This window comes from Mus musculus, chromosome 17 (genome assembly GCF_000001635.26).
Source record: "Mus musculus strain C57BL/6J chromosome 17, GRCm38.p6 C57BL/6J".
In the NCBI taxonomy this organism is placed as follows: domain Eukaryota; kingdom Metazoa; phylum Chordata; class Mammalia; order Rodentia; family Muridae; genus Mus; species Mus musculus.
In genome coordinates, this window is record NC_000083.6 from 49,284,559 (window position 1) to 49,303,843 (window position 19,285).

General features: G+C 43.8%; 1 non-coding gene across 1 annotated transcript; it reads left to right on the forward strand.

Annotated features, from left to right (window-relative positions):
- Positions 1 to 8,183: 8,183 nt before the first annotated feature.
- Positions 8,184 to 8,343, forward strand: Gm22978. The gene has a single exon (XR_003952482.1). It is a non-coding gene; the product is annotated as a U1 spliceosomal RNA (small nuclear RNA).
- Positions 8,344 to 19,285: the final 10,942 nt, after the last annotated feature.

The window sequence follows — 19,285 nt, forward strand, 5'->3', positions numbered from 1 at the left end:
GAATTTGAACTTCTTATTGAGCCACACAGTCCTGGCCAGGGGCATGGACTCTTGAGACTACAAGTCTCGAGGTGGCTCCAAGCAGAGGGAACAGGGTAGTTATAATGGTAAAAACCACACACTTCCTGCATCCTATTGGCATAGCCGTGATAGCTGGTAGCAGGCATGACAGGATACGTCCTGTCGTGACATAACTTTTAATAAGAACAGGGCACATTTGTGTCCCCATGGAATTTCTATTGGTCCGGGAGGAGAGCAGAAAGCCTTGCGGTTACAGAGGCGGAACAATGGCAGATGAGTTATGGGTCCTGCAGAAATACGACTCATACCTATGACCTCAGTTTTAGCCCGAGGTCGGATCAGGAATTAGCAAATATGCTTTTCTCACTTCAGTTTCAGAGCTGAATATTTTCTCCTATCTTGACTTCCGCCACACTGTTCATAGAAACTATTCCATCTTGAGTTCCACCATGCTATCCATGGAGGCTATCCCTTCTAGTGCTCTCCCTCATCAAGGCTTCATCATGACTGCCTATGGCTGTAAGCCTATAGCTCTCTTATCTCATCATGACTGCCTATGGCTATAAGCCTATTGCTCTCCTACCTCATCATGGGAGACCAACAGACGCATGCTTATTTGATCATGCAACATGTGTGGCTTTTAATCATTCACTATAAAAAATCCCACTAGCCCGGATCCTTGTCTTTGTGGAACTCACATTCTCCTGGAGAGACAGACAATAAACACAGACGTCATCTGTGCTTAGAGGCCTTATTCACTGAATGTGCCCCTTATCCATCATTCTATCACATGGACTATATCACCAGAGCCAGACTCACCCTCTTTCTTCCTTCTCAGAAACAGTACTTGAGTTTGAGGTCCAACCCTAGCCACTTCAGCCCTCCAGGGCAAGAGGAAAGCTATGCAGATGAATCAACAGAATATGACCTATGGAAGCAGCTCCACAGAGTAAGAACCAGATGGACCCAAGACCCAGTCCCAGCCCTGTGACCCTGGATAAAGTATCTATCAATATTCTGATGCATAATATTAAAGGAAAAATTAAGATTAAAATCGTAAACCCAAAATGATCACAATTTAAATTTAACTCGTTACTTACTAAGGGAACCAGTAAGATATGACAACAGTTGAAGAAAGAGTTGAAAGACAAGTAGATCCGGGCTCTGAGTAGCTAGTTCCTCCACCTGAAGCAGTAGTATCTGGAGGAGCAGAACCAGTTAAGCCCTTGAAGCAGAAGCTCCAGATGCCAGGTATGGATCTACAGATCTAGTGTTTGCCCTGCGTGGTTTTGGTCTTGCTTTGGTCCAATCTTTCCTCCCCATGGCCCCATTCCTCCCTCTTGACATGGTACTATGCCACTGTATTCTGGAAACACACGACTAAACATTTCACAGGCTGTCATAATTAAGAGACTGTCTTGAGTCTCATTTAAGAAGCTTCAGACCATGGTGTGTTTAAGTGTACCTCTTTCTATATATATATCTCTATCTCTATCTTCCTCCTCCTCCTCCTCTTCTTCTTCTCCTCTTCTTCTTCTTCTTCTTCTTCTTCTTCTTCTTCTTCTTCTTCTTCTTCTTCTTCTTCTTCTTCTTCTTCTTCTTCTTCTTCTTCTCCTCCTCCTCCTCCTCCTCCTCCTCCTCCTCCTCCTCCTCTTCCTCCTCCTCCTCCATGTCTCTGCCTTTGTCTCTCTGTGTCTGTCTCTCTGTCTTTCTCTGTCTGTGTATGTGTGTGTGCCTGTCTCTCTCTGTTCCTCTCCATGTCTCTGCCTCTGTCTCTCTCTGTGTCTGTGTCTCTCTGCCTTTATCGCTCTCTGTCTCTGTGTATGTGTGTGTCTGTCTCTGTTCCTCTCCATGCCTCTGTCTCTGTCTCTCTCTGTGTCTGTGTCTGTGTCTCTGTCTCTCTCGCTCTCTCTCTTTGTGTGTGTGTGTGTGTGTGTGTGTGTGTGTACCATTTTATTCAGAAGCTTGCAGGGAGGAAGAGTATCAAGGGATCAACCCAATTTGATTTCCTTGGCAGGGCAGATCTTAAAGCTAGACTTTGGCACTATTAAAGACCACGAGGACTTTTGAAGTTAGACTAAATGCATTTTGTGGAATGAGCTGAGTCTAGGGAAGCCAGGGTGGAATGCTGTTGGGTGAATGTGAAATGTCTCTCACAGGCTTACTTTGAACACTTGGTTCCCAGTGGTGATGATGTTTGGGAAGGGCTGTACACCTTAGGGAGGTGGAGCCTTGTGGGGATGGAGGGCATCTAAGGAAATGCATTTGTAAGGCTGCAGATGCTCTTCAGTAAACCTGAGGGAGAGAAGACTTCTCATTGGAACTGCCTTCCAGTTGTGCAGAGAGCTCCTGAGAAGCAGTTTGCATAGGTCTTCACTCACACTGGGATGTGCTCTCTGCAAATAGAGCTCTCTCTGAGCCACCCATGGTCTTGCAAGGTACCCCAATAAATTCATTGGTTCGCCAAGCTAGTCTGGAGTATAATAACTTTTTTTTGGTCTGTTGTAGGTGTCCATATAGAATGAACACACTCCCCCTGCCCCCCGCCATTTCTCTAGAAAGTAACACAAAAACAGGAGATCAAGAACACAGGAATAAATTCAGGGCTATCTGCAGAGGTGTTCACTAACTCCTGGGTAATGTTTCACTGTACCTTCATTTGCATTTTGAAAAACAAAAGTCATTTGCATTACTATCAGTTTTCTTTGAGACTCACAGAGTTGTAAAATAGCCCAAAGACAGTGTGGGGTCCAGGTCCCAGCAGACCCGGGGAGCCTGGCAGGCACTGCAGGATGAATGCTCTGCAATCCTGCTTTCATTTCAAAGTCTTTTACAAAAGTTTATGATTGAAGCACAGTCCTCTTTGCATTGGAGAAAATAAAACACTTCGCTCAGTTTTCGGCCTCTCCTGGGCATAGACATTTAGGAAATTCTTAGCTTGTTCTTTCAGTATGATCAAGTCACAGGAAAACATTGCCTTTCGACAGATGCTGCTGAAGAGGTGTGGAGAGAAGGGCTCTGTGTCCAGAGATGACCGTGTCCACATCTGATGAGGAGGGTCCTTGCGGTGGAAGAAGTCCCCACTTCTGATCCTGTTTCTTGTTCCAGCAGCATTCACTTCAGAATACATCTTTAGGTCACAGGTCCCACAGCACATGTCTGTCATTTGATGGCTTCTGGCTATGGCCACTCCAGGATCAGGATCATTCACTCACACACACGCGCACACACACACACACACACACACACACACACACAAACGTGTGTGTGTGTGTGTGTGTGTACGTGTGTGTGTGTGTGTGTGTGTGTGTGTGTGTGTGTGTTATGTGTATCCACATGGATGCAGTGCCTGCTGAGGTCAGAAGAGGGCGCTGGAGACCCTGCAGCCACAGCAACAGGTGATTGGGAGCTGGAGGTGGTGCTGAGAACTGACCTCAGGTCCTCTACAAGAGCAGTGTGTGCTCTCAACCACGGATCCAGCCCTCCAGCTCTTATTTATTTATGTATTTATGTATGTTGTTATTTATTTTTAATTATGTATATGCAAGTGTTTCTGTGAGTGGTAGGGATGCACATGTGTTTTGGGGTGAGGTGGAAGCCGGAAGAAAGCACCGATTCTGACTACAGGGGGTTGTGAGATGGATGATGTGAGCACTGAGAACCAAATTCAAGTCCTCCAGAAGAGCAGTAGTCACTCTGATCCCCTGAGGCACCTCTGCAGCCCCACCCCATTATGAGGTGAACTTCCCAGTCTTTTCCCAACTCTTCTCTTATAGAGCTGTTGTCTGGGTGCTGAAGGACCATGGCTTCTCCCAAAAGACAGAACCTAGAACCAGTCCAAGGCAGTGGGAAAAGCTGGACCAGCCACCTGTAGTCACTGCAGCGTCTACACTGTCCCCCCTCTTATCCCAGAGTCTCAAGGTCTTCCTCCTCTGGGCCCCCATGTGTTCTCTCCTTCCCCACTAGAGCAGAATATCTCAGAATGCCCAAGCTCCCCAGGCTAGCCCTCACCTCGTACTTCCTGTTTGACTTAGCTGCTATCGGGTAAGTCAGATCACACGGCTTTCCACCCAGGACAGCCCAGTGGTTTCCAATTGTACATAGAATTTTCCAGAACAGGAGGATGTGTATCCTCTGTGTTCACCATCGTTGGAGAATGAAGTGTAACTTTTTATTTCAAACCTTATTGTTAATGATGGTTCTTAAAAGCCGTAACCTCACATTTAACCCACCACCTACCACTAGTAGTAGTAGAAAAGAAAAGATACAGGGGAAGTGGACTTGTTTCAAAAGGCTCTTTGGAACAACTCCCGTCTACATTGTCAGTTTACAGGTTAGCAGCGGCAGCTCCATCCACGCTCAAACACTTCACAGATACACACAAGCAGTCCAGTTCAATAGAGTAGGGATAACAAGCGTAAATCAGCAGTGGTGGCATGACCTAGCAGAGACAGCCAGGCCTCGGCCTCAGCACAAGTCAGCAGGAGGGACCCCGAAAGGCTCTCAGTTGTACCTTTCTCAGTGAAGCAAACATCAGCAGAGATGGGAGACCAAGAAGTGTTGCATAGCTAGCTGTACCAGCAACCCAAACTCAGCTTCTGCCATTGTCTGTGAAGTCCTATTTATATCCTCCAAACATCACGTGTCCTCCACGGGTCTTGCCTCGGCATGTGCATCTGTCTCAGCTGACATCATTCTACCAATTAGCCCAAGTCCCTAGAAGTAGCAAGAAACTGCAGCATACCACTGGAAGTTTCTTGGCGTGTTTCTCTCTATGGAGTCCCAACAAATACACCTCAACTATGCAGTGTAAGGGGGACCAATATGTCTGTGTTGTTAGCAAAGAATCCTCCATCACATGTCCTTTCACATGCTTGCTTTAGCAGAACATTCTCTCTCCTGTGTCTGCTTCAGTGAAATGTTCCTTCACGAGTCTGCCTTAGCCTTTCACACCCGTGTCCACTTCAGGAAAACATTCCTTCATGTGTTTGCCCCAGCAAAACACCCTCCAACTGACTTTCCAACGAACCCTTAAGTGTCTACTTCAATAGAGGGAGGGAGAAGTTGAACTACGGTATAGCTCCAAGCAAAACCACAGCCATCTCCAGAAGTATGTTGGACCACATACTTCAGGGAAACCCCCCACTTAGAGGTCTTTTCCAGCCACATCCACCCCCACCATCACAGACAGGAAGGTCTTTTCTCTCCTGACCCCCTCCTCATCGCTGATAAAGCCATGCCACACCAGTAGACAAGACAATGTGGCCATTGTCTTATAAAGTCTGATTTCCCATCTTTGCATCAATTAAATATTTCCACGTTCCCATCTACCAGCTTGACGAACAATATTAGTTCAATGTATTAAGGGGAAAGTAATTAAATATTTGTTCTGGGGTAATTGTATATAAATTGCATGACAATTGAGTTGGTGGTATAATTAGTGAACCTTAATTGGAGGCTCTTTTACAATCAATGTTTAATTTACTAACAACTGTTTTGGCTTAAATGTGAATTAAATGCCTGTCATTGGCCATCCACGTCCATGGCTTTCAGACCCAGCCCTCTCCCTGAATGGCTGCTGGTGAAAACTTCTCTGTTGTCAGTCAGTGTGGGGACCTCCAGTGAGTGCTGAAGCCTCTGGGGAACTTATATCTTGCAACGTAGGAGTGCTAGGCAGAATGGTGGTGACTAATGTCTATTGAGAATCTACTATGGTCAGGATGCTGTTCTAAGCATAAGTGGGTCATGCACTGTACCTGGGTAGTTCATTTTGGTCTAACCCTATAACAAGATGGCTGCTTTATCATCTTCATTTTATAATGGAGAAAACTAAAGCCCAAAAGGAAGGGGACTCAGTTTCATAGTCCATTGGGTCAATCAGTAAGGCCTATCTACTCTTATTTTCTCATTGTAATTTCAGGCCCCAGTTCCTTAGCTATTCAAATCCTTCCATGAGTTATCCTATTTGGTCCAATATCCTCTTTACTGTCGACTTCCTGGATCTGACCTTTCCTCATTTGTCCCACTTCATGACACAGATATATCAGTCATATACTATACTATATTGCTATAACAAACAGTCCTGAGATGTAGATGGTTTACATTTGAGGTCTATTTCCCCATGATGTTCTACATCCATCAGGCAGTTATAGCAGTTGTAAATAGTTATTATGTCCTGATTGCTGGACATTCCAACTATGTACTTGAGCCTCTGTTCTAAGCTGTCTTCATTGGATGAACCAGGTTGGCAGAGGGAGCCAACTGTGTCAGATTCAGTGTCTCTAGAAGGAGATCTGGCTCTGAAAACTTTCTCTTGGAAGCATAGAAGTTTCTCTGGCTCACATTTGGTGTATGATAGCAAGTATTGTATTAAAGGACCACAGCATTAGGAAGTTTGAGGAATACTGACTTAGAGAGAAGCATGTCTAGTCCAAGGATGTCTGTTGATCTCAGGACAAAACAAGCCCACCCAACACAACAGCAGCATCACTTGCACCTGGATCTATACCTGTACCTGCACCTGCACCTGCTTCTACACCTACATCTGGACCTCCACCTGCACCTGCACCTGCACCTGCACCTGCTCCTGCTCCTGCACCTGCACCTGCACCTGCACCTGCACCTGCACCTGCACCTGCACCTGCACCTGGACATCCATCAGCACCTGCTGCTGCATCTACTCACCAGGATAAGTGTGAGGAAGAACACACAGAAAGAGACGACTGCAACATAAGCCACCTGTTTGTAGCTTTCCCCCCAACCTTCACTGTAACCAGAACAATAATTATTACTAGCGTCTCCCGAGTTCATTCATTATTTCACTTCCCTCCTACAAACCACCCATTTCCCTACTTTCTTTTTTAAATCTCCTTCATAACTGTTCTCCAATCGCTTCTGTTTTTCCTTCCTGTCTCCCTATCTTATCTTTCCTTATTAAGAATACTCTGGAAGGTACACAGTAGGTACTCAATTGTAGTTCTTTAAATCGGTGAGTCTGAACGAGAGAATGAATTTTCCTCAAAAGGCTCAAGTTCTGCATTCATATGTGATTCTATAAAGTTTCCACTTCCAGAGTGTTCTGATAAGGCAGAGACACAAACTCAACGGCAGTAGTTGTGCGAGTGATTTTCTACCTAATTGACACACTAAATGTAGATAAATCACCAGGAGCAGATGGCATTCACCAGAGGGAAGTAGAGGAACTCAAGGGTGAAATTGGGGGATTGTTGGCCAAATATGTAAGTGTTCATTACAAAGGGATGTGATGGCCCAGCAAGCTAGAGAGAGAGGCAAGCTATGCCTCCCATGGGGCCTTGGGGGCACTGCTGACCAGAATGGCGAGATGGGAAGCCAGGCCAGCTGACCAAGTTTAGAATAAAGAGGACCACCTCACAACAAAACACTATTTGGGGGGGGGGGAGCTTTTTGGTTGCATAGGGAAAACATTCCTGCTTCAGTAGTCTAGAGTTCTCTATGGGGCATAGTCAGAGACAAAGACGAGGCAGGGGCAGACATGAGTCTAAACTTTCAGATTTATCTACCAAAAGAAGTTCACACACACACACACACACACACACACACACACACACATACACACCCACACACATACACACAAACACACACACACACCCGGAACCAAAAATCAAATCATCCTAGGCTAGCTGTCTTTGAAGAAACTCTCATTTAAGATAGGCAAGAATATATAGCTAATGGTAATTTATAACCACAAAGATTGCTTTGACTTCTCAAGGACACTTCAAGAAGATTACTTTTGTGCTAGATGGCCACGCAATCAGACTGCTCTCATAGTGTTTCATCTTTGATCAGAGAAAAGTTATTTTAGTGTTTGTGTGTGTGTTTAGTTCCCACGGAGGCAGAGAGGGCATCAACTCCTCCAGAGCTAGAGTTACAGGCAGACGTGAGCTAACTGATATAGGTGCTAGGAATCAAGGCAGGATCCTCTGTGAAAACAGCTGTTGCTGGCCTATTTCCCCATATCTCTCCCCCCCCCCCAAGAGGGTGAAAGTTAATACAGAAACATGTAACTGGTCAGCATGCTGAGAAGTACCCAGTGAGTGTTCTAACTTAAACAAGGTATCCATAACCCCCTTACAAAACCCGTACAAACATCACAGGAGTGGTGATAGAAAGACTGTGAGAGCCTACTTTCCTGGCACGGGAGATACCATGATCATGAAGGTGGCTATCCAAGGGCAAGACTATCCATTGCCCTCCAGATGTGCTGACCCCTGCAATTTCTGCAAATGTCAGAAACTTGCATGCATAATTTGTGGTAGTAGAGAGCTGCTTTCATGATCTCCCCCACTCCAAACGAAAGCCTCTATGAGCCAGAAGGAGGACTGTGAAACACTGTGTTCTGGGTATGATCTGGGGATGATATGGCCCCTGCAATCATGAGACACACAGCATCTGTGGCTAGTTGTATAAGATATGTATGTGCATATATTGAGTCATTGCTCACACCAGAACTACAAAATAATATGAAATAAATAACTCTTTAAAAAATATCTTTAGGCTTTATTCCAATCTCCAACTCCAGCAGGCATCCTCAGCCATCCCAAAAATTACTCGTGCTAGGGAAGCAGGTAGACTGCCTGCAGATCTTCACCTCTCCTTTTGCTCCTCCAGATCCAACTTCTTATTCTCACCCTCAGCTCTGTAGCTGAACACATGCTGCAGTCCCCCTTTCTTTTCTGACCCCATCCCCAATGGTTCAAAAAGATCTCCACCAACCATTATTCCACCAAATCATGCCAGTATCCCAGCCTCTAAAACCAGTAAGCATTCCCTGGGAACACACCAGCTGAACAGGCCAGGGAAACAGGGCCACCACAGAAAACTTCATACCAGGCAACACACAGCCATCACATTCTCTTTAAATCCAGACAGGAAAAAGAAACCAAGGAAAAAAACACCCACCCAACAAAGCCCAAGCCAGATACCAGTTCCTAGACCTGTAACCATACAAATCCCAGATGCCTAGCACTAGAATAAAAACACAATCGATAACAACCAGGTCGATATGTCTCAACTAGAGCCCAGAAACCTGACCACAGCAAACCCTGACTATTTCAACAGAGCTGAGGCATAAGAAAAAGACCTTAGAACAGCCTGTATGAAGATTATAAAGGTTCTTGAAGAGGATGTGAATCGATCCCTTAAAGACATCCAGGGAAATGGAAGCAGACAGTAAGAAGAAATAAAGAAATCCATTGAAGAAATGCAGGAAAACACAGACATTGGAATAAAACTGATCAAGACCTGAAAATGAAAATAGAATCAATAAACAAACCCCAAATTGAGGGAATTCTAGAAGAAGAAGAAAAAAAAGGATTTCAAATAGAAACTAGGGAAGCAAGCTTTACCAACAGAATACAAGTGATAAAAGAGCAAATCTCAGGCATTGACGATAATTCAGAGAAATGGATACACTGGTCAAAGAACGTGTTGGATAAAAAACAAAAAACAAAAAAATACCCTGGCACAAAACACCCAGGAAATCTGGGATACTATGAAAAGACAAAAATCTAAGAATGATAGAAACAGAGGAAGGAGAAAAACCAGTTTAATATCCCCAGAAAAAAAATTTAACAAAATCATAGAAGAAAATTTTCTAACCTAGAGAAGAAGATGCATATAAATGTAGAAGAAACAGAACACCAAATAGACTAGGCAAGAAAAGAAAGTCCCCTCACTACAGAACAAAAAAAAGAAGAGGAATATTAAAAGCTACAAGGGGAAAAGGCCAAGTAACATATAAAGGCAAACCTACCAGAATCACACTTGACTTCTCAGTGGAGACTCTAAAAACCAGAAGGACCAGGACAGATTAGCTGTGGACTCTTAAGAGAGCACAGATACAAGCCCAGACTATTATACTCACCCAAACACTCAATCACCATAGGTAGAGAAAATAAGATGTTCCATGCTAAATCCAAATTTAAGCAATATTTATCTACGGATCCAGCCCTACAAAAGGTGGTAGAAGGAAAACTCCAACCTAAGAATGGTAACTATGAAAAGAAAGGGAATAAATAAGCTCAGACAAGAAAAATTAAAAGAAGGGAAACACACACACACGCACACACCATCACCACCACCAAAAACAACAAAATAATACGCATCAGCAATAAATGGTCACTGATATCATTCAATTTAAATGGTCTCAATTCCCCAATGAAAAGACACAGACTAACAGAATAGATACAAAGACAGGAATCATTCTTCTGCTTTATCAAAAAAACACACCTCAACGTCAAAGATAGTTAGTTATCACTTCAGAGTAAAGGATTGGAAAAAGATATTCCAAGCAAATGGACCTAAGAGACAAGCTGGTGTGGCCACTTTAATATCTAACAGACTATACTTTAAACCAAAACCAATCAGGAGAGATAGGGAAGGATACTACATACTCAAATAAAAAATCCACTAAGAGGACATTTTAATTCTTAACATCTATGCCCCAAACACAAGAGCATCCAAGCTTGTAAAACAAATACTACTACAGTTCAAATCACACATTGGCTTTCACATACTGGTAGTGGGAGAGTTTGATACAGTAGACCAGTCATCTAGACATTGACTAGGTAGAGAAAAGCTGGAGCTAACAGAGGTTGTAAACCAAATGGATTTAACATATGTCTATAGAACATTTCACCCAAACACAAGAGAATATATCGTCTTCTCTACACCACATAGAACTTTCTCCAAAACTGACCATATGCTCAAACACAGAAAGCAAGAGACAACAAATGCAAGAAAATTGAAATGACTCCTGTGTCCTATCTGACCACCAGGGATTAGAGCTAAATATTATCAACAACAGAATCAACAGGAAGCTTACAGATTCATGGTTCGATAATGAAAATCAGTAAATATAATTAAACTGAAAGAAAAAAAACCCATGATCCATCCTATTACATACAGAAAAAGCCTATGACAAAAATCTAACACCCCTTCATCATAAAAGTACTGTAGAGGTTAGGGGTCCAAGGGATTACCTAAACATAATAAAGAGAGTGTACAGCAAATCCACTAAAATCAGGAATAAGACAAGATTGCCTACTCTCTCTATATCTACTCAAAATAGTACTCAAAGTCTTAGCTAAAGCAATAAGACAACTGAAGGAAATCAAGGAGATAAAAATTGGAAAGGAAGAAGCCAAAGTATCTTTACTTTCAGATGATATAATAACATACATAAGTGTCTTAGTCAGGGTTTCTATCCCTGCACAAACATCATGACCAAGAAGCAAGTTGGGGAGGAAAGGGTCTATTCGGCTTACATTTCCATTCTGCTGTTGATCACCAAAGGACGCAGGATTGGAACTCAAGCAGGTCAGAAAGCAGGAGCTGGTGCAGAGGCCATGGAGGGATGTTCTTTACTGGCTTGCTCAGCTTGCTCTCTTATAGAACCCAAGACTACCAGCCCAGGGATGGTCCCACCCACAAGGGGCCCTTCCCCCTTGATCACTAATTGAAAAAATGCCTTACAGCTGGATCTCATGGAGGCATTTCCCCAACTGAATCGCCTTTCTCTGTGATAACTACAGCTGTGTCAAGTTGACACAAAACTAGCCAGTACAATAAGTGACCCAAAAATTCCACCAGGAAACTTCTACAGCTGACAAAAACTTTCAGCAAAGTGACTGGAATATAAAATTAACTAACAAAAATCAAATGGGAGGGAAACAACATCTTTTAAAATAGCATCAAATAATATTAAATATCTTGGGGACATTCTAACTAAGCTTGTATGATAAAATTTCAGGCCTTTGCAGAAAGAAGTTGAAGAAGATATCAGAAGATGGAAAGGTATTCAATGCTCATGAATTGGTAGGATTAACATAATAAAATTAACCCTATGAAAAGTAATCTATAGATAAATCAATTAAGTAAGTAAGTAAGTAAGTAAGTAAGTTTAATTCCCATCAAAATTTCAACACAATTCTTCACAGATCTTGAAAGGACAATTCCCAGCTTCATACAAAAACACAAAAACTCTAGAATAGTTAATACAATCCTGAATAACAACAACATCAACGACAATAATCTGCTTGGGGGGGGGGTCTCACTAGTCCCAATTTCAAGTTGCAATACAGAGCTTTTGCCATAAACATCACGGTGTTGGCATGAGAACAGATATGTTGATCAGTGGAACTGAATTGAAGAGCAAGACATAGATTCACACACCTATGGACACCTAATTTTTTTTTCTTCTAAACAAGAAATATACACTGCAAAAAAAAGCCAGCATCTTCAACAAATGGTGCTTGTCAAACTGGACAGCTGCATGTAGACAAACCCAAATCGTCTCATACTTATCAACCTGTGCGAAACTCAACTCCAAATGAGTCAATGAACTCAACATAAAACCAGATACACTGAACTTGATAGAAAAGAAAGTTAAAAAAAAAAAAAGCAAAGCCTTGAACATATCAGCACAGGAAAAGACTTTCTGAACAGAACACTGTCAACACAGGCTTTAAGATCAACAACTAATAAATGGGACCTCATGAAACTGAAAAGCTTTTGTATGGCAAAGGACGCTGTCATTTGGACAAGGCAGCAGCTGACAGAATGGGAAAAGATTTCCACAAAGTCAACATCTGATAAAGACTAATATACAAAATATATACAGAACTCAAGCAACTAGATATTAAAAAACAAATAATCCAGTTTTAAAAATGGGTTACGGATCTAAACAGAGAATTTTCAATAGAGAAAATTCAAATGGCTGAGAAACACTTAATGAAATGTTCAACATTCATAGCCTTCGGGGAAATGCAAATCAAAACTACTTTTGAGATGCCATCTTACCCCTGTCAGTATGGCTAATATCAATAACACTACTGACAGCTCATGTTGGCAAGGGTGTGGATAAGGAGAACATCTCTCCATTGCTGGTGAGAGTGTAAACTTGTACTATGGAAATCAATATGGCAGTTCCTCAGAAAACTGGGAAGATTTCTACCAGCTATACTGCTCTTGGGCATATACCCATAAGACACACTATCCTACCACAAGGACACTTGCTCACCATGGTCACTGCTGCTCTATACTCATAATAGCCAGACATGGGAAACAACCTTGATATCCCTCAACAGAAGAATGGATAAAGAATTTACACTTACACAATGGAGTATTACTCAACAGTTAGATAATGACATCATGAAACTTGCAGGCAAGTGTATATAACTAGAAAAAAAATCATCCTGAGTGAGGTGACCCAGACTCAGAAAGATAAATATAGTATGTATTCACTTACATGTGGATATAAGCCTTTAAATAAATGATAACAACCCACAGGCTCAAAGAAGTTAGGTATAGAGGAAGGAGATGCATGGGTCTCTCTGGGAGATGGAAATAGAATACATTTTCTGGGTGGACTCAGGATGGGGAAGGGGATGAAAATGGTAGGATTAGCTGGGGAGGGGAAGGGGGAATGGTGTTGAACCTGGATTTCAAGGAGAGACTTAAGGGACATTTGGGTGTGGTATAGAAACCTAGTACAGGGAAACTTCCTAAAATATAAGAAGGGCACCCCAGTGGAGTCTCCAAATCATGCAGGTCGTCTCCTATCACCAAATGAAGCTTCTAGTACTGGGACTGGGTTACATCCAATTGAAGTGCTGGCCAAATGAATCTCGTGGAAGTTCCCAAAACAACCCAGCCTAATGGCAAGACAATAGGTTGCTCTTCACAAACCAACACCAAGGCTCCATTGCTGAAGACAACACCTACACAGCTCACTAAACATGGAGCAAAATATGCTAAGGCAATAGTGGTGCAAAGCTTATGCAGGCAACCAACCAATGTCTGATGGACTTAAAGCCCATTCCACAAGATGGAACCCAATACCTGAGACTGATTGGGTGACCAACACCTGAAGACTAGATAGGCCAGAGACCTAGTACAAAACCAAATACTAAGAGAGAGAGAGAGAGAGAGAGAGAGAGAGAGAGAGAGAGAGAGAGAGAGAGAAACAGTAACAATAAAATGACTCCTAATGATAATTGTGTTATATTCATACATTGGTGATCTATTCAGCCATCTTGGGGGGGGGGGTTGTTCATCCTCCACCAGTTGGAAACAAATAGAGAGACCCACAGCCAAACATTTCACAAAGAAACAGACCTTGGAACACACAGCTCTAAATGGGATATGTCCATCAAATCCCTCCGCTCAGACCTCAGGGAACCCTTCAGGGAGTCTGAAGGAGTGTGGAAACCAGATGGGATGGAGGGCACAAGGAGATCAGGGTTCTCTAAAATCAACTGAGCAAGTCTCATCTGAACTTGCGGAGCCTGAAGCAGCATGCACAGGACCTGCACAGGTCTGCACCAGGTCCTCTTTGGACATAATATGCCTTTCCATTTAGTTTTTATTTATTCATTCATTTATTTATTTATTTTTGGTTTTTCGAGACAGGGTTTCTCTGTATAGCTCTGGCTGTCCTGGAACTCACTTTGTAGACCAGGCTGGTCTCGAACTCAGAAATCCTCCTGTCTCTGCCTCCTGAGTGCTGGGATTAAAAGTGTATGCCACCACACCTGGCTCCCATTTAGTATTTTTAATGGGACTCCTCAGTGTGTGAATGAGTGGGCCTGATTCTTATGCCCTCTCTTGGGGCTCTTCTCCTTCTGTTGGTTTTCCCTGTCCAACTTTGATGCGACGGGGTTGTTGTTTTATCTAATTGTATTTGGTGTTTTAAAAAAACGTTCAATGTCCTTAGCCATTAGGGAATTGCAAATTAAAATTAGTTTGATGTCCCCTCTTATCCCAATCACAATGGCTCTTATCAAGAAAGAAAGAAAAAAAAGAGCCATGCTAGCATTAAAAAAAAAAAGCTTAAGCAACCCTAAGTGACTGGGTCAAATTACATTTGGAGACAGATGTTTGAGACTGGTGCAGTGGCTAACCCCAACAAGGGGTAGAGGAGGAGGCGCCACGGAAGCTGCAGTGTGTGGTGATCCCCTCAGCCCTGCCAAGGGACTCTGATTCTCCAAGTCAATATTATCCTTTTGCACACACACACACACACACACACACACCCATCCTTTGCAAGTGCCACCTCCTCTCTTGCAATAGCTCCTCCTTTTTAAAACGAAGCCTGGCTCAATCCCATTCATTTTCACATCAGTGCCGCCTAGGAAAGTGGTAATGATATAGGCATTTTCCTGCTACTTGGGCAGCTTCAAATGGTTACTAAGATAGAGGGGATTTTAGTATTTTTTTTTAAAATTAGCATTCTGCCTCCTGGAGATGGCTAGCTGATTCCTGAGGGGTCCTAAAAGCCATCTGAAACATAGCACCAGCATGTGCTAGTGCAAGTGCCTACAGCGTCCACAAGGGAGCATTATTCTGACACATTGGCGTGGAGATGGTCAAGTAAGCAAGGAGGGCCTTGGTTCAATCCCCAGAACCATGTAGAACAGCCAGATGCTGTTATGCATGCTTGTTCCAGCACTGAAGAAGTAAATAGGTCTGTCCCAGGGTCTTACTGACCAGCCAGTCGTCTACTGAATAAGTAAGTTCCAGGTCGCTGAGGAACTCTGCCAATAAAACATGGGGGACAAGGTCTGAGGCTCCGCAGCCAAGGTGGTCCTCTGGCTTCCACATACATGCGCTAAACATACACACACAAACACACACACTGGTACACTGGAGAAGGTACAGACATGGTGACTGGGTTCCTATCGTTTATCCCCTGTGGGTGTGGACAGGACAGAGGAGACTGGAGAGATGATGAAGCAGTTTCAGGAAATCACAATGCCCTCCTTTAACTGGCCCACGTGGGGCTCTCTGCACCTCAGAAAGGAGCAAATAGATGCAGAGGCACATACATTGAGTGTAATTACATTGTTACTTATAGGTTCAATTAAATACTCTGGACATTTTTATAATGTAATTTCAGGTGGGATGCATTGCAGCAGCGGCATTAACCTTTAATCACAGTTCTTTCCCTTTGAAATGCAGTAATGGCCCCATTAATTAGTAACAGAACGGAGTAGAAGCAATCAGGTGATGAGCCCCCTCCCTCTATCCCTCCCTACACTTAAATCTGCCCTTTTGACTTTCTTCACCAAAGAAAACACATGTCAGGATGTGGCATGTGTATGTCAAAAATGGGCAAGGGGCTGCAGACTCGTCTTCCCCTTTAAGGGCCCAGGCATGAAACCTAGGCAGAGTGAGCATCTAGTGCCCTGGGATCTGCAGGGTGTGATCTGAGGATATCTTTTTATCCCTCAGGGTTTGATAATTACCCCTCAGGAGACTATTATGTGGCTGCCTCAGTTCCTTTTACACCCTGTTTATTTTGACTCACAGTTTGAAGGAACCCTGTTGATCATAGTGGAGAAGGTAGGACAACAGGAGCATGAGGTTTGCTTGCCCACATCTCAGAGAATCACCAAGCAGAGGAAAACCACAGTCAGAAGCAGGGCTCAGCTGCAACCCTTGGAATAGTTACATTTCTATCGCTATCAACGACCACGGCCAAGGCAACTTACAGAAAGAAGAGTTTATTGAGGCTTATAGTTCCAGAGAGATAAAGGTCCAACACCACCATGTCGGGGAGGCATAGCAATGAGCAGGCATCCCTGTCATGCTATGGAGATGCAACAGCAGGCAAGGACCTCGATCATGTAGGGGAGGCATAGCAACAGGCAGGCACTACCATCCTGCTGAGGAGACACACCAACAGGCAGGCATGGAGCTTGGAGCAAGTTGAACTCACATCTTGAACGGCAGACACAGAGCTGCCAACATCATGAGTCAATCAAACTCTCAAAGCCAGCCTCCAGTGGCATATTTCCTCCAACATAGCCACAGCTCCCAAACAGCATCACCAAGTAAGGACCAAGTGTTCAAATACACGAGTTTATGAGGGACATTCCCACTCAAACTTCCACAAACTTCAAAGCCCACCCTCCAGTGATTCCTTCAAAGAGGTCTCAACTCTAAAATGTTCCACAGCCTCCCAAAACAGCGTCACCAAGCACTGAAACACATGAGCCTGTAGGAAATACTTTATGGCTGAACCATGCCAGTGTGACTACTGAATGGTACTAATGTCAATCCTTTATTTTTGTATGTGTGTGTGTGTGTGTGTATTTTATTTCTTATTTTTATTAGATTTTTTTATATACATTTCAAATTTCAAATGCTATCCTGAAAGTTCCCTATACCCTCCCCCAGCCCTGCTCCCCTACCCACCCACTCCCACTTCTTGGCCCTGGCATTCCCCTGTACTGGGGCATATAAAGTTTGCAATACCAAGGGGCCTCTCTTCCCAGTGATGGCCAATTAGGCCATCTTCTGCTACATATGCAGCTAGTGACACGAGCTCTGGGGGTACTGGTTAGTTCATATTATTGTTCCACCTTTAGGGTTGCAGAACCCTTCAGCTCCTTGGATGCTTTTTCTAGGTTCTCCATTGGGGGCCCTTTGTTCCATCTTATAGATGACTGTGAGCATCCACTTCTGTATTTGCCAGGCACTGGCATAGCCTCATACGAGACAGCTATACCAGGGTCCCTTCATCAAAACCTTGCTGTCATATGCAATAGTGTCTGGGTTTGGTGGCACCAAGACCTTGCTCAAGTCAGCTTAGCCTTCAGTGCTTGCTCCCTGTTTCTGAAGGCTCCCAGGATCTCAGCATTGTGGAGGTAACTCAGCAACCCCACTCCCTGTCATATTTATGACTGCACAGTGTGCTCCCTCACCATCTAAGCACCCATTCTTCTCCCCTGCTGTTTATGGGGCTCCAGCTCATGAGAAGAGCTGCAGGAATCAATACAAATATTGTTGCCTCTATCAAACACTGTTCCATCAGCTACACACTGTGCACAACAATGAGTTGATAATTGCTACATTGAGAGAGTGTGGTGGAGGGGATACTTAGAGGAGGAGGATGCACCTGGGTGTACATGGCATCGACCATGGAGGCCTTCCTGGAGGGGTGACAGACAAATTGTCTTTTGAGATAAGTGATGTTGGCTACTTATGATATTAGCAGGACATGGAATTTGATATGTTATGAGAAGGGAACCACCGCCTCTCATCATTGCTCAAGGTCTCTGATTGGCACAGACTGTCATCACCACCTGTAACCATAAGTCATATCCCAGGGTTTGTTTGCATGACTACCGACCCGGGTCCTTGACTTTAGCTTTTATGTTTTGTCCTCAGACCCAATGTCTCTGGACAGAACCACACAGGGAACCTCAGTGACTCTCACCAAAGTTCTGTTTCCAAGGTTCTTTGTTCTCTGTTTCTTTACCCACCTAACTCCTATCCAACACTAGCTTGGGTCCAAGTGCATCTTCCCAATGTGAAGCAACAGCTGAGGCCACAGCACAGGCTTCTAAACACAAACACGGGGTTCTGACTCAACCCAGGCCAAAGCTTCCCCCATGTACATTATCCTTGTGTCAGGAGTCAGCCTGACATTTCCACAGGACATATGCCTCTCTTACTTTCAGAACTCATCAGATAAACAGAGAAAGCTTCTGGTTTCAGTTAAAATACAAATCCAGATTTCTTTTCTTTCTTTTTTTTTTTTTTAATTCAAAGACTGAATACTAATGGCTCAGGAAACACAGGAATCTATTTTTCTCTTGTCTAGCATTCTGAATGGGTATGGCAGGTGGCTCCATGACCACCAAGACTTCTTTTATCTCTGTGTTCTCCCAGCCTCCACATGACCCACATGGTGATTCTAAATCCTGTCAGGTTTAAGAATGAAGACGAACCATCACAAGATACAAAAGGGTTGTGGAGGGAAATTCCTAGAAAAGGTGACGTGGGTGGGTTTATTTTGTCTTCTGTCTGTGACAGAGGATGTTTGACACTGAAGGGAAGCTGGGGGTGGGGAGGACAGGGGATGGAGCAGGGAGGAAGGGGAAGCATGGGAGCAAAAGGAACAAGGACTGAAGATGGGCTAGGAGGCTGGGGAGGGAAAAGAACCACAAAAGACACACAGAGAGACAGAGAGAAAGGAGAAAAGGGGGGGATGGAGAGGGAGGAGGGAGAAGGAAGAGAGTGGAGGTAGGAGGAGGAGAGGGAGGGAGGAGAGGAAGGAGGGAGTGGGAACCCCTCCCTAGGGTGGGGAGAAATGACCCTGTCAGTAACCCTGTTGGATGTCATTGGCTAGGAGCAGTCTGTTGAGGCAAATAGCCAGGGAGAACTTCCGACTCTCACAGGCAGATTCTAGAGGTCTAGAATTTTTCTGCCAGACTGT